The sequence below is a fragment of the Lepus europaeus genome, chromosome 20 (assembly GCF_033115175.1).
Source record: "Lepus europaeus isolate LE1 chromosome 20, mLepTim1.pri, whole genome shotgun sequence".
Classification (NCBI taxonomy): domain Eukaryota; kingdom Metazoa; phylum Chordata; class Mammalia; order Lagomorpha; family Leporidae; genus Lepus; species Lepus europaeus.
In genome coordinates, this window is record NC_084846.1 from 60,011,701 (window position 1) to 60,028,231 (window position 16,531).

The window sequence follows — 16,531 nt, forward strand, 5'->3', positions numbered from 1 at the left end:
CTAGGTTTATTAAGATTTGTGTTACTGGGGTGGGTGTTGGGGTACAGAGGGTTAAGATACTGCTTGAGAAAGTGGCATGCCATATCCGAATGCTGGATTGTGTCCCAACTACTGCACTTCTGGCTCAGCCCCCTGCTATTGTGCCTGGGAAGCAGCAGGTGATGCCTCAAGTGCATGGGTGCCACCCTTGTGGGAGACCCAGATGGAATTCCAGCCTCCTAGCTTGAGCCTGGCCCAGCCCTGGCTATTGCAGCCATTGGAGAGAGAATCAGCAGGTGGAAGATCTCTGTCTGCCTCATCCTCTCTTTTGTTCTGCCTTTTAAATAAATAAGTACAAAAATCCTTTTTTTAAAAAAAAGTATACAAGAGAAAATGATTATATTCATAGTAGATTTGGGGGTTGAGTACACAGAGTGTAATAGTTAATAGGAGCAGGAGTTCTGAGTTTGGACTTTAAGAGGGCTCTCCATGCTTTGGTTTATTTATTTATTTATTTATTTATTTTTTCACAGGCAGAGTGGACAGTGAGAGAGAGAGACAGAGAAAGGTCTTCCTTTGCCATTGGTTCACCCTCCAATGGCCGCTGCAGCTGGTGCGCTGCAGCCGGTGCACCACACTGATCCGAAGGCAGGAGCCAGGTGCTTCTGCTGGTCTCCCATGGGGTGCAGGGCCCAAGGACTTGGGCCATCCTCCACTGCACTCCCGGGCCACAGCAGAGAGCTGGCCTGGAAGAGGGGCAACTGGGACAGAATCCGGTGCCCTGACTGGGACTAGAACCTGGTGTGCCGGCGCCGCAAGGCGGAGGATTAGCCTATTGAGCCATGGTGCCAGCCCATGCTTTGGTTTTTAATTTTGTTCTTAGAAAGTAACAAGATGAGGCAGGTGAGAGAAAAGTAGCACATTTGGGGTTGTGTTGTGTGTTCTGGGTAAAGGGAGTAGGCTGTGACATGTTCATCTGGGGAAACACCGAGGAAAGGGACAGTGATGGTGGACTTGATTCTGAAAAGAATCTGGAGAGGAGAGAGGCTTACATGAGGACATCAAGAACAGAACTGAATTCGTGCACCATTGTTGAATCTTGACTCTCAACCATATATCGCTATTTAATTCCCTTCTGGAAACGGAGATAATCAGAGGGACAACCCTAGCCCTCTGGGAATGTGGGTGCAGTTCTCTCATCCAGAGAGAGGAGCGTGTCTTCAGCCTCAAGAAGAATAGACTACGGTTTCAGAAGTCAAGTTCCTGTGGCCGAGGGAGGTGACCTCTGCCCATGCTTCAGGTTGAGGGCCAACTTCTCTCTGAATAGAGTCATGCTGTGGACCAGAGCTGCTAGGGAACCTCTTAGACCAAGAGACACTGAAGCAGTTAGGCAAAGACTCATGGCCTCTGGAGGACCAAGATGGACAGAGTTTTTCCCCAGGAAAAGATAGAGTGGCAGATGTCAATGAGCACAGTTTTTAAGTGCTTTGGACTATTTGTATTTGTCCAAATTCCTATATTGAAGCCTAATCACCAGTTTAAACACATACACAGATTATTATCTAATTAAAACACGTTGGAGATGTGTCATAACAATAATATACTTCCCCACATGAACTAAAGTAATTTCTATAAATAATACTGCTGGTATTTATGGATGCAGTTTTGGAAGCCTGCACCCAACCCAGTGTTTGGCAGAGAATAGGTGTTCATTAACTGAGTGCTAAATTAAATTGACTTTTTGCAAATGATCTAACCCTTGCTGCTGCAGTGTGTAGTTATCAATCAGCAGCAGAATTATCAAGTAGGATCTTGCTGGGGACACGGACTCCAAGTCCAAGGCCCCATCTTAGCGTGTTGAATCAGATTCTGCCTCTTCAACAATATCCCCGTAGGCTTCAAAGGTGGTTAGAATTTGATGAACCCTGATGGAACTGACGTTGGTCCTCATTTAGGAAAGCTTTCCAGCAATGGAGTCGATGATCTATTTGCTACTGAGTTCTCTAATGGGTTGCTGTGAAAAAACATAAAGAGCTCCCAAGAAAATGATTCTACAGCATGGAAATTTTTGTCTTCAAGTCAGTGTGTTTGGAAACTGTAGAGGTAGATGATATGAGCTCTGAAACCTTGTAGCTACACTCTGTGCTAATGAAAGAAACTCTACAATTAGTGCATTTTCTAGAAAATTATTTCCCAAGTCTTTGCCAGACATACCTATTAAGCAATCCCTCAAGAATAAAGTAGTTTTATAGATATGAGTATGGTTTGTAAATGGCATCAATTCCATCCTGCTAACTTATTTGGTAGGAGGAATCTATCTAATTTGTATCTAACCTATTTGTATGTCCTCTTGATACGAGTGGCTTATCCACAGCTACATCAGCAGAGGCTGCCTATGCTATTAGAAAAGTGTTACTCAGATGAGAGTGGTCTCCTTTTCATCTAAGTGATGGCTGCCAAATCTGAGATGGGGACTAAAGCCTTCCGGGAAGACTAGAGGAAAAAGTCACATTTCTCTTTATATTTACTGCATTTATAATTAATGAGGCTTCAGTGCTAATCTATAATTGTAAACAGATGTATTTAAAATCAATTTGTTACCACACACAGTGTCTTTAACTCCCATCTTTTGTTATGCATCAGCCAGGAGGGTTCAACAAGCTACTGTAAGTCAGTATAACCCATGTCTCCTGTGACTCCTGTCATGGGAGGGTAGAGCTGAGGAACAAGGCAAAGACTGATGCTGAGGGGAGAGAAATCCTTGAAGTCCACAGGATTCGTTGTGTAATGGAATGACATCTTACAACCACTTGGGCAAACTGTCTGGAGCTGTATCACTGCTTTCCCTCGGAGGACTATCCTTGTGTCCCCAGCTGCTGGAGAGCCCCCAAACCTACAGTCATCAGGATATCCTGCAAATACATTTTAGTTTAATTTTTAACTCCTGTAGTATAAAATCCTTCAGTGAATGCAATTTCCTATCCTTTGGTAATCAGATCCTACTTTATCACTGATCTCTTTGCATCAATAACTATTTTTAGGATTAGCTCTAAGGAAGGAATGCGTATTAGGCCCATTTTTCTTTCCTTTGTCAGTTCAGTTCCAATGAGTCTGACCTAGTCACCATTCTGTGTACTAGAAGAATGCCATTCCTGCCCAGAATTCTTCTCTAGGTCATGAAATTCTAATTAGTTTTACCTTTTCTCGCATATTTCATTTTCCTTCATTTTAATTAGCACATGCCTATCTGAACCATACGATATCACTTTATTTTTTCATAGATGTAGAACTCAATAGAAGATAAACGATTTCACAGGGTTTGACCCATATGGAGAATAATGGAAGGATTAACTCTGGGGATTAATTCAACAAATACCAGTTCTGTATTATTCGTGAGTTATTTTTGCCGTTTAAGGAAATTTATTCTGGGTACAAATTCAATTTCAAAGTGTGAATAATACCAACAGTTACATCATTTAGGGCTATTGGCACTGCATTAAGAATGGCCAGTTTCAAGTAGGTTTTTGAAATGGACCCACAGTAAAGTGGCAGAAATATGATTTATTAAGATCAGAAGTCCTTGATGACCTCGGAACTAGCATGTGAAGACTCTACCAAAAAGCATTGGCAATGTAGGCTACATCAACAGGAGTGTGAAGTGTGCCTACCGCCCTGGCAGCTCACACTCGAGATATTTTTTTCATGAGCCATGTCACAAGCATCACAGACAAGCTGAGTTTGCCCAGGGACCAGTACCTACGAACAGGCATGGCATCCTAGCCAGTCTTCTAGCCTCACAGATGGGCAAAGTCCCCGACGTCTCTGTGAGGAATAAAGAAATGGGTTCAGTGACTACAAGGTGAACAGGCTGGCAGTTAGAACACATGTGTTCATGGAGAGACTGCACAATGCATAAGCCCTCTTCTAACAGGATTCATATTTCATAAGGAGGAATCATCCTTGTATTTGCCAGGTAATATAAACAAGCTGCTGTTTTTTTTTAAAGAGAGGTTTCTGAATTCAACCCAAGATGTAATGAATCAAAGTTGTTGTAGGGAGGGATGGGGCCTTGAATCAGGAATTTTCAGAAGCCTCTGAGTATTCTCATGACTGAGTGATCAGGGTTGTGCCCAGCCTCAAACTCTTCTTCTGACTTGGAGCTTCTGTGTTCTAGGATGCATTTCTCCCTACCCCAGGGGCCCAGTTTGCCACAGAGAAAGGTCTTAAGTTGCTGAACTTCAAGGTTCCTGCTGATTCTACCACTCTTAAGAGCCAATGCTTCTCCTGTGTCTCCCATGTCTCCTAATGATGTCCCCTCTCCAAGGTAACCGTGTGCCAGCTCAGGATTGCCTCTGGTATCGACTAGCTGGATCTGCTTTTCCTATATTGCCGGCCAAGCCTTTCTCTTGCCTCAAAATGCATTAGTTCTAGGTATAGCTCCCTTGATGAGGGAACCTGGACACTTTAATAGCGATCTTACGGAGATAATGTTCAAATACTTAGTGGCAGACATTTAACCCTTTCAGGCCATTGGAAAGATATTTTATGATTCCACTCGAGTCTTACTATATAGCATCACATTGTGCTCAGACCCAATATGTTTCTACCTATTTTTTATGCTTAATTTTGGGTTTAATACTGTGGTCTACATTTAGGATCTGAATTACCAAAACTGTAATGTCAGAACAGAAACACATCAGTTTATTAAGAAATAAGCTCTTCTTTCAACAAGAGGATACACATTATGTAGAAATATTTAGATATTTGAACAGATTGCAATTTCACATATGTCAGAGAATGATAGAGATTTCAATTTTTAGGGGTCAGTTGAATGCCTCCTGGATTTCTCCCTTATTTGGTATTACATTCAAGGAGTCATAAGGAAGAAATTAAAAACTCATCAACAAAGCAGCATGAAGGTCAGGATGCTGGAAGCTTTCATCTGTTAAATATGAGGCTCCCCTGTAGCCCCTTTTGAACTCTTCTTCTGCCCAGGAGATGAATTTGCTACCAGTTTGGCTCTGAGCAATGGGGATTCCTGAGAAGACAGCTGTCTACATCACCAGTGGGTAAGAATGTGAATGCACACATGTGTATGTCAGACAGCTGACACGGTAGAGCACAGACTCCCTGTTGGATCCTGGGACAAGCACTGGCTTGACCAAATGATCTCAGTTTGCACCTGCTCTGGTCTCCTCACTTAGCGTATTTCTCTCATGGCTCATGGAGAACTTGTTTATGTATTTATTGTTTGATTCTATTGCAATGTTAATTTTAAGAGGCAGAGTTGGCTTATGTATCTCTGGTGCTTAAAACCATGCTTGTTATATAGCAGATACTTGATAAATATCTGTGGAAGGAACAAATGCATGAGCACACACTTTCAGGTAAGTTCTAATGTGTGCACTTGTCATTTGAGCTATTGAATATTTTTGATAAATACTGATACACCAGGCTAATCCATAAGATTATTTATCATGGTGGTATGCTCTGTGGTGGCTTTCTCTGAAAGCAAATTGAGAAGGGGGTAGTTAGCAAGGTAGTTGACAAAAAGTTTAGAAGGATGGGATGGGCCCTGTCACACACATTTCATGGCATGGTCGTGGCTTCCAGACTATTGCTACTTCAACTTTGTTGTATTTTATATTGATGTATATGAGTGAAGGTATTTGAAAAAATTATGGAAAATGCCTATTATGAAGGTACTATTCATCTATTTCAAAATTTTTAGCACCAAAATAAAATCTTTCAATGCCATTTTACACAGATTTTTGGATTATACCCTCATGTGTGTTTTACTCTTGAGTATCCAGTTAATTCTCACCACTCCGTTGACTTGATCTGTTATCTCTAATCCAACTTCTGTTCATCATTTGATGTATAAAAGTGCCTTCACTGCTCAACGTTGCCTCTCTGGCACGTTAAGTACAATGTATTCAACATGGAGTGTTTTTCTCTTCCTGTAGCATCTATCTCAGTGTTCTGCTGGTTGCCCATTGAAGAAACCCTTAGAATCATCCAAGTAGGCTCCTTTTTCTTTGTTCCCCCATTTAGTTACCAGGGTCTAATATATTTCCTAAGCAGTCATTGAGCTTACGCTCATTTCCATGATTTTAACTCAAGCCACCATCATTTGTTGTTTGGGTTATTGTAGTCATTGGTGTTTCCCTTTCCACTGTGTCTTTTCCCAAACTATTGTTAGTAGGCTGTTTCTGTGGCCGAAGAGGCCTTTCCAGATATGGCTCTTGCCTACCTTTCTGGCCTTAGCCTATATCACTTTCACCCTTGAAATCTGCTCACAACCACCTGGGTCTTTGAGTTGTGTGAACAAGCCACCCTGCCTCTCAAGTCTGAGGAACGTCAGCTGCTAGAACCATCATCTTTGGCTCTTTGACCAGTGAAGTTCTACTTGCTCTACACACGGTAGCTTGAGGGGTTTTATAGACTGGCCCTCTCTAGTTCCCTCATCTAGATAGATTGTCCTGCAGGATTCATACTTCTCCTTCTGTATCTCTCAATATGTGTATAACTGTTCAGAATTTGTCCATCTACAAACAGTAGGCTCCATTGCGTGGCAGGTGGTAAGTGCAAGATGATGTTAAAAGCACGAGTACTTTGTCCTCTTTCTCCTTGTACTGAAAACTGAGGTTTTCCCCTGGTTTATAAAATGTTAAAATCTTAGGGAACTCCATACCTGACACATTTATCAAATCCAACTTCTCTCTCTTCCAATTGCATTTTGCATAAACTTCTGTTATAACATTGATTACATTGCATAATCAAATATATCAAATATTTTTTTTTTTTTGTCCCAGGACAGCTTTCCTGGATTTTCACTTCTTAAGAGCAGGGCCACACAAAACTGGACTCCACATGCCTGGCACAATGTTAGAAGTAAGAGATGGAATTTCTTCGGAATGGGAAGAGAGTAGAGAATCTTTCTTTACTGGTTTCTTTTCAGGATACCAAAAATTCTTGGAGGCTATGATTTTACTTAATAACTGAAGAAGCTCTTACCTTCTTTCTTTCTTTCTTTTCTTTTTTTTTTTTTTTGACAGGCAGGGTGGACAGAGAGAGAGAGAGAGAGAAAGGTCTTCCTTTTTGCAGTTGGTTCACCCTCCAATGGCTGCCGCGGCCGGTGCGCTGTGGCCGGCCCACCGTGCTGATCCGATGACAGGAGCCAGGTGCTTCTCCTGGTCTTCCATGGGGTGCAGGGCCCTAGCCCTTGGGGCATCCTCCACTGCACTCCTGGGCCACAGCAGAGAGCTGGCCTGGAAGAGGGGCAATCGGGACAGAATCCGGCGCCCTGACCGGGACTAGAACCTGGTGTGCCGGCGCCACAAGGCAGAGGATTAGCCTATTGAGCCGCTGCGCCGGCCTTACCTTATTTCTTAAACCTTGAGAATCCAGTGTTTTACTACAGCCTTGTATTAACCTAAATAAGGAAAGTGAGTATCTGCCCCACCCTATCTTCACTTTCAGAATTTTGTGGTTTGGAACTTTAATTACATAGATGAATACTTTAGTTTGACCAAGGAAAACATTCCAATAAAGTAGAACAGGCTTTGTTAAAGGTATTGTTCCAAAGGTCCAGGACATTAATGTAGTTCGCTTTGCAAATGAATTCAGAAATCTTTTTCAATTCTGCCCTGTCTGCTAGCCCCTGCCATTCAGAACTCAAATGCACTGGTTGCTGAGTTTGGGTCTCATTTATACAAAATACGTGGGTCTCCACTTTTCTGGTAACGAATTTGAGCAAACCAGGAAAGTTGAGAATTGTGAGGTTTCTTGAGTTACATTTTTCCAACTGCTTGTATTTAATATAGGATGCCAAGGCCTTGAGGGTTGAGGTGAGTTGCCCTTGGCCATGAACTAATTAACAGTGTTAATGCTGCTGGCATCCTGGTATCTTCATCTCATTTCACACCCTGGTCTACAGCATCTCTCCACAGATTAATCCCTTTAGAGGTGGGTGGTGACTAGGAGAGATGTTGGACAGGCAGGCTCAATGTCAGTGTCATTGGAAACAGACCTTCATCGTCTCCTAGCAAACCATCCACTAGTCTCTAGTGTTTGGAAACGAGATGGCTATTTCTAGTGGAAATGATGTGAGATTTACCAAAGAGAAACAGCAGTGTCCTTTCAAATCCTTGCTCTGCCCCCTCTCTCTCTGCCCCTCTCCTTCCCCTCTATCTCCTTTTCTCTGTTCCACTCACATACAAACCCTGTATCATTCTTAAAGGATCAGATTATCATAAATTGGAAAGCAAACAGTGCCCTGATTGTTTTCCGGTGTTTATTTAATTGACTAGATCTTCACATTCAAATCTTAACTTGTGGTTAGTTAAGATAAATTGTGATGTGGAATTCATGTGTGGGTGGGAGTGCTGGCTTTATAACACCAGGATAAATGCCACACTGAAATAATAATTTAAGATCAGGTAGGCTGAAGTGTGTAAATGGTAACAGATTTACATTTCCCTTTTCTTTTTTATCACACCCTAATAAGGTATACTTCAAACCTAAAATATCGCACTCAGCAATGAAGACATTAATTTTGCTTATATAACACTATTCATACTTGTAGGATTGCTGACAATTTCCAGAACCCATGGGAATTAAGAGGCCTCTAGGAAACAAATGCACATCAGTAAAATATCCTTAGTGAAGGGTTTTCTTTTTCTTTTTCTTTTTTTTTTTTCCAGGAGGAAGAAAAAGCTGATCCCATTTTTTTTTTTTTCTACTTAAAGTCATTGACAGGGAAGATGCTATGTGCTGTGTTTGACAATGACTTTTTGATGTGTTCTTTCTATTTTGAATATTCCCCTTGTGCCTTTGAAATCAATAGTGCAGCCGAGTTTTACCTGTTCTTTTAATATTTCAAAAGCCCTTTTCTGGTGCCCAAGTTTCCAGACCCAGGACTCAGTAAGCCTTGACAAACTCTTGCAATCCCTGTCTTGAGGTAACACAGAATTTCCCACTGCTCTGGTTTGCTTTCAGAAGGTGAGACAAGGAAGAACAGCTAACGACAGACCAGGATCCACACTTTGTTCTAGAGAACATGATTGTTCTTATTACCTTGATTTTAAATGAGCAATAAAAACTTCAAAATACTTTTTTAATGGTCTCATAAATTTATAGCAGCAATATAAGGCAGCAATTCATCTTTGTAAGGAGCGTTTGATGAAGAAAAGTGGATAGAACCAGGATCAAATGGCAGCCTCTTGCTGATTGCCATCACTCTGCCATCTGTCTGCATCCACAGATTATAGGTAATGAATGGCATTAGAAATTGACATAGAAGTCGTCACTCACACTTGGAAGAGAGTAGGAGGGAGCAATCTGGTGTATGTCACTGTGGGGACATGACATTTAAAAGTGATCAAACTCAGCTCTTCGAAAATGATAACTCTTGATTAAACCCAAAATGTGGCCTGCCCCGTGGTGGGTAACCAGACTACATGGTAGGCTAGCACAGTCCCGTGATAAGACAACCTGACTTGGAAATCAAGCCAGTGGTGCATTTTGTAATGAGATGAAAGTTTGCTATTGTTTGTACTTACATGTATTTGAATGTGGATTGACTGATTGAATCTTGGTGATCACCTTCTGACGTACAGATTACAAAACTGAAACAGGAAGTATTAAGTAACCAGCCCAGGGAAACAATAAATGGGGGAACCAGAATCCAAACCCATATGGTCCAATCCAGGGTTCTATGTTCTGATGTGTACTATGACTGGAAAATCAATGTTTATGAATCTAAGAATTGATGCCTTCTACAATGGTGGAGATAAAGATACTAAGATAAAACATTTCATTTCTGTGGTTGGGGCTGCTCAAACTTAACAGGGAAATCAGATTTTCTTTCAGATAACATTATTTAATAACAAAAGTAGAAACCATATTTGCATAAAATTTGTGCAACAGTGGCTGGTGGGACTTGTGCACTGGGTGCTTCCCTGCCATGATCTCACTAGCCTGACATGCGAGTGGCTGCACACATGCTCCCCCTGCCTCACGTGAGGTGCTTCTTACCTTCTAGATAAGGGTGTTGGGAAAATCTTGAACCTCAGAATTGGAAGAAAAGCACTGGTTTGAATCCAAAGTTCTTCATTTAATAGATATTTGGTCTGTACACATTTTTTAAAGCTTTCTCAACTTGATCTTCTTATAAAAATATTCAAACCAAATGCTGCTTTGAGGACTGAGGGAAATCATATATATAACATAGGAATGTGAGTGCTTGGTAGATGTTCTCTGTTCTCTTTTCTCTTTATCTCCTGTCTCGTTGTCTCCCCTCTTAAACTCCAACATTGTGGATCTTTTTTTCCCTTTACATCACCTTATGATCAAAGAAGGTCAAGTGTTAGGAGGGTAAGTCCCGACCCCCATCCTGATTCTATTGAGCTCTTGTACAACATGGGGAATGTACTTGAGGGTCTCTTTGGCCACTTAGCAGCTGTCAAAGAGAATCTGTATTGCTCATTTGAGGCAAGGTGGATCATATAACGTTTGATCCAGAGCTTTGAAGATGAAAAGGGCTGTGTACCTGCTCTCCACAATAATTTATTAAATCTGTACTTCAGATGAATTCTGTCTTAAAGATTAAATCACCATTGCTTTCATAGATTTCCTCTTTTCTTATAATCTCTCTAGCTTTTCCGATGTCAAACTGTATGCTACCCTAATTTTCAGGTCTTTTCTACTTACATGACATTGCAAGGTGACTGATGAAAACTTTGTATTCTAACCTTAAATGCACTGTCCTTTTAGAGTAAGCCCATGTTGAAATTACGCTCAGGGTTACTTGAATTGCTTTTATGTGTCATGGCTGAGTGTAGATTTGGTCTGGGAGGTCACTGTCTAGGGCAGAAGCAGTTAACTCCTTCATTATGTATTATACACCTGTTCTACGTTGGATGCTGTTTTAGGCTCTGAGGTTACAGGACTTGGAAATGAGTTTGAGAGGAGACTGTAGTCTGGTAAGGGAGACAGACTTGTAATGAAAGTAAGGTGCATTTATTGAGCATCTACTGATAACATCCGGCACTTTGCTTATAATGCTTCATTATAATGCTTCAAAACAAGTACTAAATAAGGAAAAAGGCTCAGAGAGGCTAAACACTGCATCTAGGTTGGAGGCAGTATGTGGTGGAATAGGATGAAAAGCCAAATCTGTCTGATACCAGCATTCATCTTTGTACCATTCTCCATGGCTTCACAGGTTAACAGAGTATTGTGACTTTTACCTGAGTGCAACCAAGGTAACCAAGAGATGGTCACTTGCGCGAGACTGACAGAAGCCATTTTCCCATTAGTGTTTGGCTTCACAAGCCTTCTCCTATGGGTGGTTGAAAGACAGATGACATGTGCTGGGAAGAGGAGATGTACTTGAGGCCTTCTATGGTAATGACTGTTTCTCACCATTGCAGTCATCAGGGTCATGATGGAAGGAAGCACATGAAAGGCAATTCTACTGAGTCCAGAAAAGACGATAGGAATGGATGGGGCGGGGAGGTTGTGACTCAGAAGGTGTTTCTGTGACCATCAAATGGTAAATACTGGTCAGGAGTGGAGAATTTTCAAGTGGAAATGTGGCTTTATTGGGACTTCTTGTTCTATAATTTTTACTTCTTCAAAGATAGAACATTGTTTGTGACTCTTTATCCTAGCCTCTTCCTTTTGCACATGGTTGTCACTCACAACCTATATTTTTGAATGAATGAATGTCTGCAGCATCAAAAAATGTTTTCCTGAATCATAGATACATATAGTGTCCATGCTCATCCTGTCTTTGGGTGGGTGGGTGGGGAGGGTTGGGGACACATTGGAAATAGTTATGTAAGCAGAAAGGTACATTTTTGAGTAGTTGCAAAAAAAATCTCAAACTTAGAGCAATGTATTTTGAGTTAACAGGTGAGTTACTGCTTCACAGCACAGTGTAGTATTGAAAGGTTGTGCTCTGGACTGAAGTTTTATATCCTGGCCCTAACTGTTATTAACTGGGTGTCTTGGCGGTGTTACCAAACCTCTCTAGATAACTTTTCTTCTAAGATGGAAACAATAGTCCTATTTTTCTAAGCATGCTCAAATCAGAGTGCACACACAGTGAAAGGTTAACTGTTATTTGAGCTTGTTGTTAAAATAGTGACCAAGGCAAGTTTCTGTGGCATAGGGGTTAGGAAGAAAGTTCAGGAAAAACTTGTCATGCCAGATATGGGAATTGGGTCAGTCTTGGTCTCTTTGGAGAGGCAGAGCCCAAACAGAATTGAATGCAGCAGAGTTTTAGTAGGGGCAGTACTTTGGGGGGAAAAATGACAGGGTACCAGGATAGACATGACTGATGGCAGATGTCGAAGCGAACGCCAGTAGTAAGGAGACTAGGAGGGAATAGTGTGTGGATGTGTCTTGGACTGCTGTGTTAGAGGAGTCCCGTGTTGCCTAGGAATGGGCTTTCCTAATTATTCATGCCACCTCCAGTTATGGCCTTGGGAGGGACCTCTAGTGAGTATGGCATGAGAACAAAATGAGCGTAGAACTAGTAGTAGAGGCCCTTGGTCAATGATCTCGGTGTTCAGAAATGCGTGATGTTCATCTTCATTGTTAACACAGAAATTAATTCAATAATACAGCATCAACATTCTCTGTGTACAGAAAACTCCTTTGCTAGAGGCAGAGGGAGGAGACAAAGATGTGTAAGGCACATTAGGCACATTCTACTGCCCTAGCACATGTAACATGAGACACGCTTCATCTTGTGCCAAGTGAAGTGTAGAAAGAGTGTTGACAGGATGGTGAACGGGCCCTGAGCTGGGTTTTGCTTTGAAGGATATGTGAGGCTTGGTGGAGCCGGGAGTTGTTTCAGACTGAGTAGATTGAGCAAGGGGGAAGAATAGCTGGAGAAAGGGGAAAATGGGTTTGTGTGGGGAATGCTGGTAATGCAGGGAATTTTGAGATGTCAGTGAAGGTGGCTGTTGGACATGGTTGGGAATTGTGACCAATTTAAACAGCCTGGAACCAAATTTTGGGCCCTCTTGAATATAAAGGCAAACTTGAAATTCAATCATTGATTTTTTTTTTTTAAGATGTCTGTATTTGAAAGTCAGAATTGCAGAGAGAGAACAAGCGGGCATGTTCTTCATCAGCTGGGTCACTCCCTGGATGGCTGTAATGGCCTAGGGCTGGGCCAAGCTGGAGCCCGGAGGCTGGAGTTTGTTCTGGGTGTCCCATGTGAGTGACAGGGGCCCAAGCCCTTGGGCCACCTTCTGCTTCTTTCCCCAGACTGGGACATGAACCAGCACCCATACCACTAACTTTTAGGTAGAGTGCTGTCACCACAGGGGTGTTTCAGGCAGAGGTTCTGTGGTAGAAGCAGAATATACTGAAACATGGAGTCAGACAGTAAGAAGAGTGGCTTATAAAGACATGCAGGATGGTTCAGATGAAAAGCAATTAGAGCCAGCTCTAGGGAAAAGTGGGTGTGGAAGAAGGGGTTGAGGTGGCATTTAAAAGGTAGAAGTAGTAAAACCTTAGAAGTAGACCTTAGAGGGCAGAAAGAGAACTTGACATGGACTCCAAGGATTTTTTTTGCTTGAAGATCTAGAAGTATTAGGATGCCATTAATTGAGAGAACATTCAAAAGTAGGAGTGAGTTTCGCACAAGATGAGTTCTGCTTTGACATGCTAAGTATCAGATACTATCTTAATACTGACCCAGAATACCCAGGAATTTGGGAATGAGTATCTAAAATTCAGGATTTGGTCAGATTTAAGGTATGTGTATTGTAATACAGGAGTTGGATCTGGTCCCTTAGGAGTTAAGGAAAGAATAAGACGAAGACTTGAGAGCATTGGGAATGCTGTGCTTAATGGAGATGTGTGGAAACAGGGGAGAGGTAGTAAGATCAGGTTAGCAGACCGAGGACTGAGGCAGCCTGTTAGGGGATCAGAAATGGGCTTGAAAGGGAGACACTGAAGCAGTTTGTTAAGGGGTGGGCTGTGGGCAGTGGGGAGCAAGACTGTCCGGGCCGGGAAGAGCCTAAGGGACTCAGCTACAGTGAGAGGGCCGAGGCCTGGAGTAGCCGGGAAACCTTGGAGTGTGAGAGTCCCAGTGAACTCGGGGCCGAGCTCAGCTCACCGCTCCATAACTGCACTCCACCGCGGATTTATGAAATCTAAGGCTTGGGGTCACCTTGACTGAAAACGAAGAGAACTGAGCATGCAGGTTATCATTCGGGTGTCAGTGACAAGAGCGTGTATAACTTTACTATTAAAAAATTAAGATAGCTTCTTGACGAGGTGAGAGAGAGAGAAGGCTGTTGGAATTGTCCAAGTACTCATCTACACTGCGTTGAATGGAGAGAAATCTCATCTGTCAGTGTCCTATCCTCTCGGGGTAGGCTCGGACTAGGCTGGGGCCGGCTTCAGTCTCCTTCCAGTCTAGAGACCTCTCTCTTCATGCGTAATTAGGAGTTAGGCCCTCATTACCTGGAAACTGATTTGCTTCTGAGTGAGTTTCTTTAGCTCTATTATTTCCCCAGTGCTCTCAGTAAGCCCTTGCATTGCACCAAGGGGAAATGTGTCTAAATCCAGCTCGGGGTTGGATTAGTGGACGCGGGCCCCTCTGATCCTCTGCCAGATGCCTGTCCCCAGCTGGCAAAGCGCTCCGCCTCCTTCTCAGTGGTGGCTGTCAGCGCGGAGCTTCCTGCCAGCAGGAGTTGGTGTCCCCTCAATGGAGGGCAACGTGCCCTCCGTCAGCATTTGGATGCTTGTGTGGAGACATTCACGGGTGAGACGCCCCGCTGCTTCTCATCTGCCTTCTGTTCTGGGAACTTCCCAAACATCTCCTGAACTGTTAGGCTTCTGTGTGTGGCCACCGCAGGGTGGGAAGACCAGTGACAGAAACTGGGGAGGCCCCCGGGCCTGGAGCCTGAATGGTGACAGACCTTGTTCCCATAGATCTTCAGGCATTCAGAAAGGGACTTACAGTGCTTGGCACCTGGCGAAAAAGGCCTGTGGGGTGGAAGCGTTGCTTTCCTGGGAACCAGATAGCTCAAGAGAAGAAAAGCCCAGCTGAGAATCCCGGTTCTGGGAGCTGCCGCAGCCTCGAGGTGACCTTGGGCTGATCACAAAATCCTTGATCAGATTTTTCACCTGGGAAGCGGCAGTCACAACAGTGATCCCCCCCCCCCCCCACGCCCCAGGGTTCCTGAGAAAATTAAATGAACTACTTGTAAAGTGCTTAGAGCTTGGTAAATATCACATAATTTTAGCTAAATACACTAGGTTCACATTGCCCTGGTTTACTGGGATGAAAACAAACGTCGATTAATAGAGACGATAAAAGTATTCCTTTGAATGGAAAGTGGTATCTGTAATTACCGTTTATTGGCTGCTTCCCATGCTCTAAACAGCATGCCAGCAGCTCTGTCATAATAAATACCTGTGTCGCACTTGCACCTGCAGTTCTGAGCCACTTGACCTATTTCATTCCTTTGTTCCTCGCCCTCACTGGATATGTGTGTGCTGAGGTCCTGCAGCCAGGAGTAGAACGAAATTTTGAATCCAGGCAGAGCCTTGCTCTTAAGCACAATCCACAGTGCCTCTCTCAGAACCCTCATCAATTGAGCACAGCAACCTTCTGAGGAGGTAGCAATACCGCCCTCCCTCATTTTACAGAGGATGAAATTAAGGTTTGGAGAGATTAAGCCAGTTGCTTATGAACACACTGCAAGTAAGTGGGGGGATACTTGGTTTCAAACCAGTTTGCTAAAAACACATAATGAAATTACAATGAATTAAGAAACTTACTATCTGAGAGAACCAAGGGCAGTAGCAGGAGAAACAACAACAAAACAAATATTCATAGGAAGTGGCTCAATTGAAGACATGGAATACGAGAATATGGTTAAGGCCTTTCCAGATAGCTGCTTGTTAAAACCCACCAAGAAATCATTTCTGTTTTTAGCTCCTCTTGCTATAGGTCTCATCCTGTCTTTCAGGGAAGTGTATTTCCTCAAAGAATATTTTTAAAAAGCAGCGGAGATATGTTCGATGTTATAATCTTCAATGAAAAAAATCAGAGTGCAAAATTGTATGACAACTTTAAGGTAAAAATACTCAGCCATATGGACAAATCCCTGGAAGAGAATGCGAAGAAATGGAAATGCTCGCTTTAAGGTGGTGAAATTGCAAATTACAAAATGGCTTTCTTTTAAAATCTCTATTACTTGATAATTTAAGAAAAAATTTAACCTCAGTCCATTGACAGTTTTGTCTGCCAATCCACGATCAATGTTGTTAGTTTAAGGTCATGTGGCAGGTATATTGGCGCAATCTCTCATCTCTCCCTTATTCAACTACTATACGTGGCTATCAGGTCCACACGTTGCATATGTGCTGTGCACTTGTGTGACTCTGTTCTCATTAGTGCCAACTACTTGATGTGTGGCACCTCCTGGTTGATAATTTGCTGCCTTCCTTAAAGCCTTCTTGGAGCAACATCAGTGGAGATGCTCTCTCCTTTTCTGCACTCTTACTATCTTAGGTG